At 53.0% G+C, this 11,920-nt stretch overlaps 1 pseudogene across 1 annotated transcript; it reads left to right on the forward strand.

Moving 5' to 3' along the window:
- The first annotated feature begins 258 nt into the window (after positions 1-258).
- LOC148714505 (putative receptor-like protein kinase At1g11050 pseudogene) lies at positions 259-2,720 on the forward strand (annotated as a pseudogene). Its single transcript, XR_015974975.2, has one exon. The product of XR_015974975.2 is annotated as a putative receptor-like protein kinase At1g11050 pseudogene (transcript).
- The last annotated feature ends 9,200 nt before the right edge of the window (positions 2,721-11,920 follow it).

Consider the following 11,920-nt stretch of genomic DNA (forward strand, 5'->3'; position numbering starts at 1 on the left):
TCGGCTTTTTCCAACCCACTGAAGGACGAGCTCGGAAGACTTACCCGCTGGAGGACGCAAGCCTGGCATCACAACACATCACCCACGTGGTACATCTCCTTGCTCCGTGGTTCACTCCATCCTCGCTTCTGGCTCGTCGTTATCCATACAATTAGATCCTTCAAGTAATATAATACGAGTTTTTACTAAGATATTACTATTTTCTAAAATACTGAAGCAAATGACTTTTCTCAAAACTTTAGATATCCCCCGTTGTCGTGAGGTGACGGCCTTGCGCCCATCCATTTGCCATTTCTTTATTTTCTCGGGGGGCACGTCCACCCTGGCGGCTCCATGCCTCCATCTCCCCCTCCAAATTCCTTATCATAACATCATAGATTCCAACCACGAAACCAAACGAATGCACCCCAGCCACCCACACCCGGCCGCCCCCTCTGACCTGCGCGCCCTTCTTCCCCCATTCCACCCCCAAACCCCCCTCCTCCCATCTCAACAATAGCCAACTCCCTAGATATATCCTTCCTGGATTTTGATTAGAGATAGAGAGAGAAAGATGTGGGGATTGGTATTCTTAGGATTCCTGCTGGCCTCGCCGGCGGCGGTGGCCGCAGACGAGTGCCCGCTGGACCTGAACTACGTCGGGACCTTCCCCTGGAACCCCTCCTCCTGCGTCGCCCCGGTCACGAACATGACCGCCTGCTGCATGACGCTGCTGAGCCTCTACGGCATCGGCGTCGCTGAGCGCCTCCGCCTCACCGGCCTCTTCCGCCTCCCCAACTACACCGCCGCCGTTGCCTGCCTCGACGACTTCCGCTCCAACCTCTCCGCGTTCTCCCTCCCCTCCGACCTCGTCCCCACCTGCTTCCCCTCCCCCGAGCGCCTCGTCATCTCCCCCGACTACTGCGACGGCATCCTCTCCGCCCAGAACTGGACCGCCAAGCTCGGCTCCTCCACCGACCTCGACTCCGCTTGCCGCCCCGACCTCTCCGTCTCCACCCAGTGCTACGCCTGCCTCAACGCCGGCTTCGCCGTCGCTTCCCAGCTGACCGCCCTCGACGGCAACGCCTCCCACGCCACTAACTGCTTCTTCCTCGCCACCGTCTACGCCGCCGGCGTCGTCAACCAGTATGGCCCCGAGGACGCCCGCGCCGCCGGCTGCATCTTTGGCCTCGCCCTCTCCTCCTCTTCTTCCCCATCTCGCTCCAAATCCCACGCCGCCGCCATCTTCGCCCCCATAGCCGCCGCCCTCGCCCCCGTTCTCCTCCTCTCCGCCGTCGGGTTCTATCTCCGGCGCTCCAGATCCAAGAAAAGGAGGAGCCTTTCTTCTTTAGACAACCAGGAGCGGAGCTCGAATTCCCGATCCCATCCCCGGCCCAACACCGGATCCATCTCGTTCGATATCAAAGAATTGGAGAAAGCCACAGGCTACTTCTCTCAGAGGAACCTCATCGGGCGCGGTGGATTCGGGGTCGTCTACAAGGGGACGCTCGCGGACGGGAGCTTGGTGGCCATCAAGAGGGTACTGGAGCCGGACTTGGAAGGCGGCGACGAGGAGTTCCGGAACGAGGTGGAGATCATCAGCCACCTCCGGCACCGGAATTTGGTGCCTCTGCGAGGCTGCTGCATCACCGACGACCACGACGACGTGGAGGAAGGGAAGCAAAGGTATTTGGTTTATGATTACATGCCCAGTGGGAGTCTCGCCGACCACATCTTCACCTCCTCCTCTTCTATGAATGGCAATGGCTATTCTGGAAGACAGAAGCCACCTTTAAGCTGGCCGCAGAGGAAGAACATCATACTGGATGTGGCCAAAGGGCTGGCCTATCTCCACTATGGAGTGAAGCCGGCGATCTACCATAGAGATATCAAGGCCACCAATATCCTCCTGGATGGAGAGATGAGAGCGAGGGTGGCGGACTTCGGGCTCGCGAGGCAGAGCAGGGAGGGGCAGTCCCACCTCACCACCAGGGTCGCCGGGACTCATGGGTACCTCGCGCCAGAGTATGCGCTCTATGGGCAGCTCACAGAGAAGAGTGATGTCTATAGCTTTGGCGTGCTGGTGCTGGAGATCATGAGTGGGAGGAATGCTCTGGATACGTCGGCGGAGTCGAACCTGGTGCTCGTCACCGACTGGGCGTGGACGCTGGTCAAGTCCGGGAGGGCGGAGGAGGTGCTCGAAGCGGCGCTGGCGAGGGAAGGTAACCCGAAGGGGATCATGGAGAGGTTTGTGCTGGTGGGGATATTGTGTGCCCATGTGATGGTGGCGCTCAGGCCGACGATCTCGGAGGCACTGAAGATGCTGGAAGGCGACATCGACGTCCCGGCGATACCGGACCGGCCGATGCCGCTCAGCCATGGGTCTCCTTTTGGTGAAGGTGGCGCTTTCACTGCTTCGCCGGCTCTGAGTGGCTTCGGTTTCAACACTGGAGACATGCTCAGGTGATTGAAGGCTCCAAAATGTTGGGAGACATTCAGGTTGAAGGAAGAGGAGATACATCAACTGGTTTTGCTCTCTGATTGTTCCTTTGAGCAATTCAATGATACAGGAAGGAATTGGTCTAAAATGGGAGTTGCAAGTGGGTACAAACTCATGGATCGTCTACAGAGGACAGGCTCCAATTCATCGAAGTCCATGATTTAAACTTCTCATTGTTCTAGTTTATAGTTTATCTTTCTGGTGAACCCTGATGAATTTGGTGGTTGTTCATAGTCTCAAAGATACCTCGTACCTTTATGTATTATAGATATTTGAATGTAAATGTTGGCTGTGGTGGTTCAAATTCGGCCTGAGGGTGACCACGCCAGAGAAGTTGGGAGAGCTGCCGGACGGGACGAAAAAGAGACGTTGCTCTCTACGCGCCGGTAGACCTGCACAAAGCCTCGCCGGTGGGGTTCCGGTGAGCGCCTTCCAATGATAAAATTAGAGTAGATTTTTAGTGGTCCAGCCAAAAGTTCCCATAGAGTTACCTGATGAAGCTATTTATAGTCCTTGTAGAGATGCCTAGGAGGCTGAGGTATAGCCCGTCCACATTATAGAAGAGATGGATTTTAGACAGATGGCGCGCAGCTAGTGCTTGCTTGGGGCGCACGGCGTGGGCCGTTCCTGTAAATGGTAAAACGTTGATAGGTGTGATAGGGTATAGTTGGAGCAGCATGGCGCAGTAAAAATATAATGTACGGCCACGTAAGTGGGTGTGGGCACACACGTGGATACGGTCATGGGCGAGGCCAAGCTTGATAAGAGGTCATGTCATATATTCGGCGAGGTCGGCTTGGCGGGTGCTGAAATTGCCCTACCTTCCTCGATTCCGAGGTTTGCTCGGTAGAGCACCTCGAGCTCGAGGGTTGGGGGGCGTTGTTGGATGGGGTGCTCCAAACATGGCCGGAGTGTGTTGTCGAACATAAAGGCCGCCCCAAGCTCGGTCGGGGCGCATCGGCGAACATAAGGGCGCCCCGAGCTTGGTCGGGGCACATCAGCGAGTATAAGGGCGCCCCAAGCTCGATCGGGGTCCGTCGGCGAATATAGGGGCGGCCCGAGCTCGGCCGGGGTGCGTCGTCGCATAGTCCTGCGATCGAAGGAGCTCTTTGGCTCGTAGTTGATACAGCAGGGCGTTCCGAGCTCGGGCCCAAGACGTCATTATAAGCATCAAAGGAGATTGTTGCAGGTCGTGGCTGTGGAGAAATTCGGCCGAGGTCAAATGAGCCTTCGGTGAAGTCCGAGATCGGGCTGATTTTGAGCAGAATCGTGTTTCTATCTGGTCGGTGTTGTGGTCTGCTCGAGCGAGATGGAACGATCCCTTGCCCTAAGTAGGACGATTCATTTTGCCCCCCATCATCTGCAAATTTAAATTATTGGGACATTACTATATATTCATGGCTCTCCTCTTTTTTTCTCACTTATTCTACCTTTCTCTTCCTTTAGTAAGCCTGGGTTACTTCACTGCCTGTGTTTTATCTTGCATTTGAACATGAAACTTTTACTAAATTTACTAATTTGAGACTCAGAAGCTACAACAGCGAATCCTTTAAATAGTGAAACAAGTTCTGCATGTGGTGCACTAGTGCAGCAGCAGTACTGATGTCCATACAAGGAAGAAATTGCTACACGTCACAAACTAAACAAGGCGATGCAACCTAAGACTCCCTACCTGAGTGTGATCCTTTCAGAACAGTTTTACAGATGATGGAAAAGGTATTCACCACACACACACACACACACACACACACACACACACTCTCTCTCTCTCTCTCTCTCTCTCTCTCTCTCTCTCTCTCTCTCTCTCTCTTACTGAAGCCAATGAAGCATCCGGTTGTAGTACGAATATATACAGTATGGTCGGAAAAAATCAAATCTCAGAGCGCTCTAGACAGTTCCCTCTCTCGAACCCACAAGGTACCTCCGGAGTGACTGACTATATAGGAAGCCACCCAGTTCGCGGCCCCATTTAGCTCTCTAAAAATTTGCTTGACCTAGAGGGCCACGCCTCCACTTAACATAGTCTGAATGTTTCGAAGCAGTGAGTGGATCCCTCTACCATTGCTGGTACTATTCTGAATCTATCCAATCACAGTAGCCAAGTCTCCCTCGAGTATCACAGAGGAGGCCCGCAATACACATCGAGCATAGCCCATGCTGCCACAAGGTACCAACATAACTCTGGCAAGAAGCTCTGGGATGCCAGGCACGAGGTAGGCCTCGGATTTAACCCATGCTGTTTTTTATGTTCAGAAAAAAAAACGTTTTTTATGAATGGAAGTGATAAAAATAGAGAAATTTTGCAACTTGGTGCCGAATCTATGAATGCCTCTCTTTTAATTCAGGCACCGAGTAAATGTAGCCTTTGATTGTATTTCCTGTAGGACCTTGCTATCGTAACGAAGAACTTTGTTGCCATCAGTGGCCAGATTACTCCATAACAGCTCCACTCCTATCTACCTCGTTGATATTTCTTCTACAACGGTTATCTAAAGTCTACATTATTTAACCTCAATCCAAGTAGAATCGACACCCTCCAATGGCTCATTATAACACCATTAGTAATGCTTATCTATATTCTTGGAATATGAACTACCAAACGCCTAACTTTTAGGTTTTGATTTTGATTAATCCATGATATAAGATTTTTTTTGGAGCTCATTTCCACCAGAGCTATCGTCATTGTTTCAGTTGGACTTTAAAGCTCTTTTATCAAGAAATTGTTCAGGGTGTTGGCCATCACACTTGGATAGAGCCACAAATTCCAAACTACTTCATTGAATTTCCAAGTTTCAGTACACATCTTGTGAGATAATCAGCCCATGAAAAAATGTCTAAAGCCTTGTTACTTGAGTCAAGTGAACACCGTACCATTTCAATTAGAATTTGTTGTTGAGAATGCTGAGAGAACAAATGCACAAGTAACGTCCCTAAATATGAAAAGAAAAGCATATTAGCATCTGAAACCCAGAGTACCCAGCAAGTACCCAGAGTAAAATGGACACTACAGCTATTCATGAACCACCTACATTCAAATACCCTATATGCGTTAGTTGTCAAACAGATAAAAGGATACATTGTTGGAAAGACACCATTCTCCCATGTAAAAATGATGAACATACTAATTATGCATGAGTCGTTAAAATCATGAACTTTCAGCAATAATCATTGCAGTGATGCAAGATGGTATGAAGAAGCACACATTAAGTAATGCCAACAAGATTTTTGAAGTTTGCTGGTCCTACTTAGAAGGAGATTGTGTAATCAAGGACCTGGTCTGAAAAACTAGTGCCAAACCTGAACTCTCACAGAATCTCATAGAATGTGAAAGGAAACTCTCCAGACACCACCACTCTGCTCATGGCTCCAAGCGCACCTTTACAGAGCACTGTTTCAGGTGGGGATGGGGGCATCCAAGAAATAATGGCAAATGTGGGCGCTAAAACAGGAGATTGAGTGCCTAGATGTCCCTGGCCATCCCAGAAGTAAATACGGCAGTAGCTGAGGTGACCTCTCCCACATGAAGAACAGCTTTCTCCACCACCATCCTCGGGGGCAACCTCCTGCCCTCAAACAGACCGGCATTCCTATCCAGCCACATGTAATAAGCCAAGTAAGCCCATAGTATCCCAGCCTCCACAGTACTAGGACTCTGCCTGAAAGGTCTCGGTCGATGAATCAAATCTTATGCCGACTCCACCGAGTGGGGAAGAGAAACATGTGACCTACACCATTTGTCCCTGGCCCTGGGACACTGCAAGAGGATGTGGTCAATGGTCTCCTCGGAATCAATACACACCTGCAACACTGAGTGATCCTCACCCCCCCGCCAGACTAACAGAGACCTGGTCGGTAAGCAACCCCATGCCACCTTTCGGAGAAAGAGAGCCACACGCGGGTGAATCCTCAACCTCAAATCCAACCTCCCTCTATCCTCCGAGCTGGCTCTCTACTCCTCAATGCCTGAAGATCTCTGGCTCGCACCTGCGACTGCCCCGTCGGCACCCAAACCAGCCTATCCGACCTCTCCCTAGAAGGAGCCGGTAAGGCCAAGATCATCTCTGCCAACTGCTCTCCAAAAGCCTTCTGGATCAGCCCCTCCCGCCAGCGACCCCCACCGGGCTCCATCAAGTCGCTAACCCTGTAGCCAACGAGCCTTGCAGTATCTACCATAATCGACAATCGACCGATCGGCTGCTCATTCATCATTGTATCCTCCAGTACATCAATGGACTGACTATCTCCAATGGTCCATCTAATCTCCGATACTACTAGCGCGGCTCTAGCATAGATCTTCTTCCACGCCGGTGAGTGGTGCCGGCCAGCTCGAGCTCCAAGGACCAAGGCACCATACTTGGCCCTCAGCAGGGAAGACTACATACCATCAGGCTCTAACACGAATCTTGCAGTGTGTCGAGCCGCTAAAGCCTTCCATCTCGCCACCAATGACGGCACTCCCTATCCCCCATACCTGATCGACTGACAGACAATCTCCCACGCCAACAGACGGATGCTTCCTCTACCTCTGCCCTGCCCCCAGATAAAGTCCCTAAAAAGCTGCTCCAGATTCCTCACCAGCGCAACTGGAATGAAGGAGTTAGATAGTAAGTGGATAGGGATCGAGGAGAGGACAGACCGCACCAGGGTGATCCTACCCATCATGGACAGCAAATGCATCTGCCAACCCTCCAACCTGTGCCTGATACTAAGCTCAAGGGAAGAGCAGTCCCTGCTCCTCAAGCGGCGCCCAGAGAGCGGAACCCCCAACACCTCAGCAAACCCTCCTGCTCTCCCACACCCAAAATCTCCAATATAGAGGTCTTCACATCTGGTCCGGTCTTCGGGCTGAAGTAGACTACTGACTTAGTTACATTGACTCGTTGACCAGATACTGTGCAATAATCTCGAAGAGTCCACCAAATTACCCGAGCAGCCTGCCTAGTCGACCGAGCCAGCAATAAACAGTCATCAACGTAGAGCAAGTGGAAAATCGCAGTGGCCCCCGGCGCTAGCCAGTAGACCTCCAACTTCTAGGTGAATACTGCATGCCGAAGGACTCTAGAGAGCACATCTGCACAAATGATGAAGAGCAAAAGAGAGAGGAGGCAACCCTGGCGCAGCCCACCAAAGGACTCAAAGAATCGAGATGGCGTACCGTTCACCAAGATGGCAAAAGAAAGAGCTCTAACACAACCCATCACCGATCTGATCCATATCTCATGAAAACTGAACTCCTGCAAAGACTGCTGCACAAAATCCTATCGCATCCTATCGTAGGTTCTCACCATGTCCAGCTTGATCCCCATCAAACTTCTCCTACTCGAAGCCCTGCCAAGGTCAAACATGAACTCCTGGGCAATCAGAACATTATCTGAAATACTTCGCCCACCCACAAATGCCCCCTTCTCCGGGCTGATAAGTCTAGGAAGAATACCCGCTCAGCCTAGCTGCTAGTATATTCGCTGTAGCCTTGTACAAGGTGGTACAAAGGCTAATCGGACGAAAATGACTCGGCTCAGTAGCGTCCTGCCGCTTCGGTATCAAGGTGAAAAAGGTCCTCTGCCAATCTGTGGACATCACGGCTGTACTAAAATACTGTTGTATGGCTGTTGTCACATCCTGCCCTACTATCGCCCAATACCTCCGAAAAAACAGCGGTGAAAACCCATCCGGCCCCAGAGCCTTGTCCCTCTCAAGGGACCACACCACCTCCCGAATCTCACCCTCCGTAACCAGCCTAATCAATGCTGCAGTATCCTCCTCCGACACCCCAACTGATAGCACCTGTATATCTGCTGGCTTCCACTTCTTGTCTGCTCAGTCCATCTAGCCTTGAAAAGACACTCCAATAACCTCCGTATCGTATCAAGGTTCTCTGACAACTGCCCATCCTCACCCTTAATGTCTCTGATCCTATTCTGATGCCTCCTGATCACTTACCTTCCAAAATCATCTTTTGCTTGCACACATTGAAAACATCAAGTTTACAACCTCCCTGCGCCCACGTACCAATAATGCCTCCCGACAATCCTTAAGATTCCGCTGCGTAGAACCCCCATGACCTCGGCACTGCCCCTCTAGTCTTCTGAAGACTCCTTCCGAAAAGTCGGATCTCAAACAGAATACAAATATCCGGATTATATTGCTGCACTAACCTTCTGAATGCCGGGGCAAAAGAAGGCTTCCCCGCACCACAGCAATTTCATAAAAGGACCTTCATGGTTCACACAGCTGATCCGCACAAACGACACCCCCGGGGCCGCTGCCACAAGTTGCCTCCCCTACCGATGCTCCTCCATTCATTAGTTCACTAGAGTTCACACCCTTCGCCGTAACCATCAATTGGTGCAGAATTTTCATATGCTCCCCAGTGTCACTGTTCCCCTGTGCGAAATGGCACGCAGGGCCCTCGTAGTCCACCCCTGAGACCATTGAACCTCCCTCCTTGTCTTCGTGAATGTGTCCCCTGTCCACATTACCGGAGTCCTCAGACATAGACTTCATCCGGTTTGGTACAGTGGAGGGCGGCCCGTGATCAATTGGGCGTGCCATATGGCACGGTTTGACGTCTAGAAGGGCCACCGTCTCAGCCAAGAGCACCTTCCCCTTGCCAGGGTCCTTGCCATCAGCGGACCCGGATGCGCCACCTTGTCGCTTCGTCGCCACCCCCTCCAGCGTGACCATCGTCGGCACCGCCGCTACCCCATTGCACAAGAGCTCCTCAAACACCTGTAGTGACCCCACATCACAGGGAACCTTGCTCAATTGTTCTGCTCCCACCGCCGTTGGTCCGGATGCTTGCTCCGCCCCAATCGGATCGCCACCCACACCGTCCACCGTAGCCGCCATTGACGTCGTCTGGGAAGGAGCCACCAGTCTGACCCGCCGTGCCATTCCTCCTTGGTTTCTTGCCGGTTCCCCCAAACCTCCGTGGCGGCCATCAGCACCACCGCCTCCCCCGTCGCCCTCCGTCATAGACCGAGGGGCCCCCAGGACCATCGGCGAAAGGCTCCGGCTTCGGAACCTCTGTCGTTCAGCCCCCATCCTCCGGTCGGCCAAGCCTAGCACAGGTGGCACGGAAGGAACCTGTGCCTTACGGACCGTGCCGCGCTCCACAGGCCCTGTGTTCAGCCCTCTTCGGGATGGGCTAAGGGCCCGTTTCAGCGGGCTGGGCCCACTTTCATCTGGGCCTCCTTAGTTAACTGGGCCTGCGGCCCCTTTGGGTCTTGTCCCTGGATCTGGGCCTGCGGCCCGATAGTTGCTTCGCTTCTCCGACAGGATCTGGGCCTGAGCCCAGGGGCTAGTCCAATCCCTTTCCCGGTGGAGGGTGACTCAAAGTCGACTCGGGCCGGACCGGTGGAACCGGTGGACCCTTCGCCGAGTTGGTAGCCGAGCCAGCTTACCCGATGGTCTTCTCCGGTGAGGATCGCCAGGCAATCTTCTTTGGCTTCTGCCACTCCGCGGAGTCCGGCGGAGACCCGGGTACGGCTGGCCCTTCCTTGGCTGGGCTCGACATCAACTGGAGAGGGCCTTTCCCCCGAGTCGCCCCAGTCGATTTCCTCGGACCAAGGGCCGCCCCGGGTCTGGTGGAACCTGGACGTGGCCATCCACGGGCCAAAGACAAACCGGCTCTCCTCCGTAGTTGGATCCTGTCCGGCGCTCCACCAGACGAGCCTGCCGAGCACCCCGGATCCTTCGATCCCATCGTCTTCCTCATGCCGGTCCCGGTCTCCGGAACTTGCAGTCGGCCGCCAAATGACCCATACGGGCGCACCGATAACAGAGTCCCGAGAGATCTTCATAGACGAAGACCTGCCAGTGCGTCGTCTTCCCACCCTGGACAATGGCTCCCGAGACGGCGAGACCAATGGTTGGAGAGCATCAATCTCCACCTTCACCCTCGCAAAGCCGATCCGCTGCCGTTTCCAGGTCACCTCATCCAACTTCAGAGGGCGTCCTGCCGCTGCCACGATCTCCCGGATGGTCGCCGGATCCCAAAATTCAAGGGGGAGCTCGGGCAACCGAATCCAGGTGACCGTGCGGCTCACCGTCTGGGTACCCGGGCTGAAATTGGGCTTCCACTCCTCCATGGCCATAAGTTGACCCGCCACCCGCCACGGACTCGCCGCCAATGCTACCGCTTGGTCCTCTCCAGACATGAATCTGATGGTGAAGAAACCCTTCACCATTGGTAAAACCTCCACCGGACTCTGCAGCTTACCCTTGCTCCGAAGATCACTTGCCACCATCTCAGCGGTAACATGCCTTCCCAAGCTTCGCGCAATCACCGCCGTCGCCTCCCAGATGCCTCTGACTTGTGCCAATCTCTCCGTCAGCACCACCACAACCCGGGAATACCTTTGTTGGAGCTCCTCTAGCTCCGCTTCAGTGAATTGAGGTACGGTATCCTCCGGTCGTCACGAAGTCCCCCTCGCCACCGTCGACCACAGTGGGGCAGACTCGGCCACAGCTGGAAATGGGCCAGGGTGCCGGGCCCGGCTGGGACCTCCCGACGCCCCTGTGCCCGAGGCCGCCATCGGCTGCCCACCAATTGTTCGACGGGGGACCTACCTTCCGCACGACTCTCCTCGCTCCCTAGGTGCTCTCTTAGGAATTCCTCCGTCAACCATTGTTGTCCGCTCGCTCGCTCGCTCGAAGGAAATGATGCGCAAACGGCACTTGTCTTTCTCCTCTTTGAATGATCCGAGATGGACGAGGAGTTGGGATAGTGGGGAGATGGACATGGTTCTGTGAAACCTGGGCAACAAGCCCCCCACCCCATGAGGGCCGCCCTACAAGGCCGTTGTCGCCCTCCACCCAGACTTATTCCAGCTACTTGCCAAAACCAAATTCTCAGCTGGTATGGGTTCAAGGTATCTCCGGCATACTTGGGAAAGAGGCCTAGAGTCCTCTCATAGCTGAAACCAAGAGAAGGAATGTGGGTAGAGGAAGAAGGAAGCTATTTAAGAAGGGTTCTTGCTCTCTATTGAAGAGGGGTTCATCATGTTCATAAGCATCAAATCCACTAATCCGGGCTGATTTCTTATGCTCTCCGTGAGAATTTTCTCTACAAGCCTTTGTGGATTTTCTATCCTTTTATTACTTGTATCCATCTATTGTTGAGGTGTAGCCTGCCGTCCTAGTTGAGAGTAAACAAAGACTTACAAAGTTGAGCCTGGTTGAATCTACGGTGATCTGTCAAGGATAAACAGGTCATGCGCGAATGTTTGTATGTAGGTATGTAAGCGTGGCATCACAACACATCACCCACGTGGCACATCTCCTTCCTTCGTGGTTCACTCTATCCTCGCTTCTTGCTCGTCGTTATCCATACCATTAGATCCTTTAAGTAATATAATACGAGTTTTTACTAAGATATTACTATTTTCTAAAATACTGAAGCAAATGACTTTTCTCAAAACTTTAGATATCCCCCGTTGT

Source organism: Phoenix dactylifera, chromosome 2 (genome assembly GCF_051530095.1).
Source record: "Phoenix dactylifera cultivar Ajwa chromosome 2, Ajwa_hap1_PhDact_Kaust_v1.1, whole genome shotgun sequence".
NCBI classification, from domain to species: domain Eukaryota; kingdom Viridiplantae; phylum Streptophyta; class Magnoliopsida; order Arecales; family Arecaceae; genus Phoenix; species Phoenix dactylifera.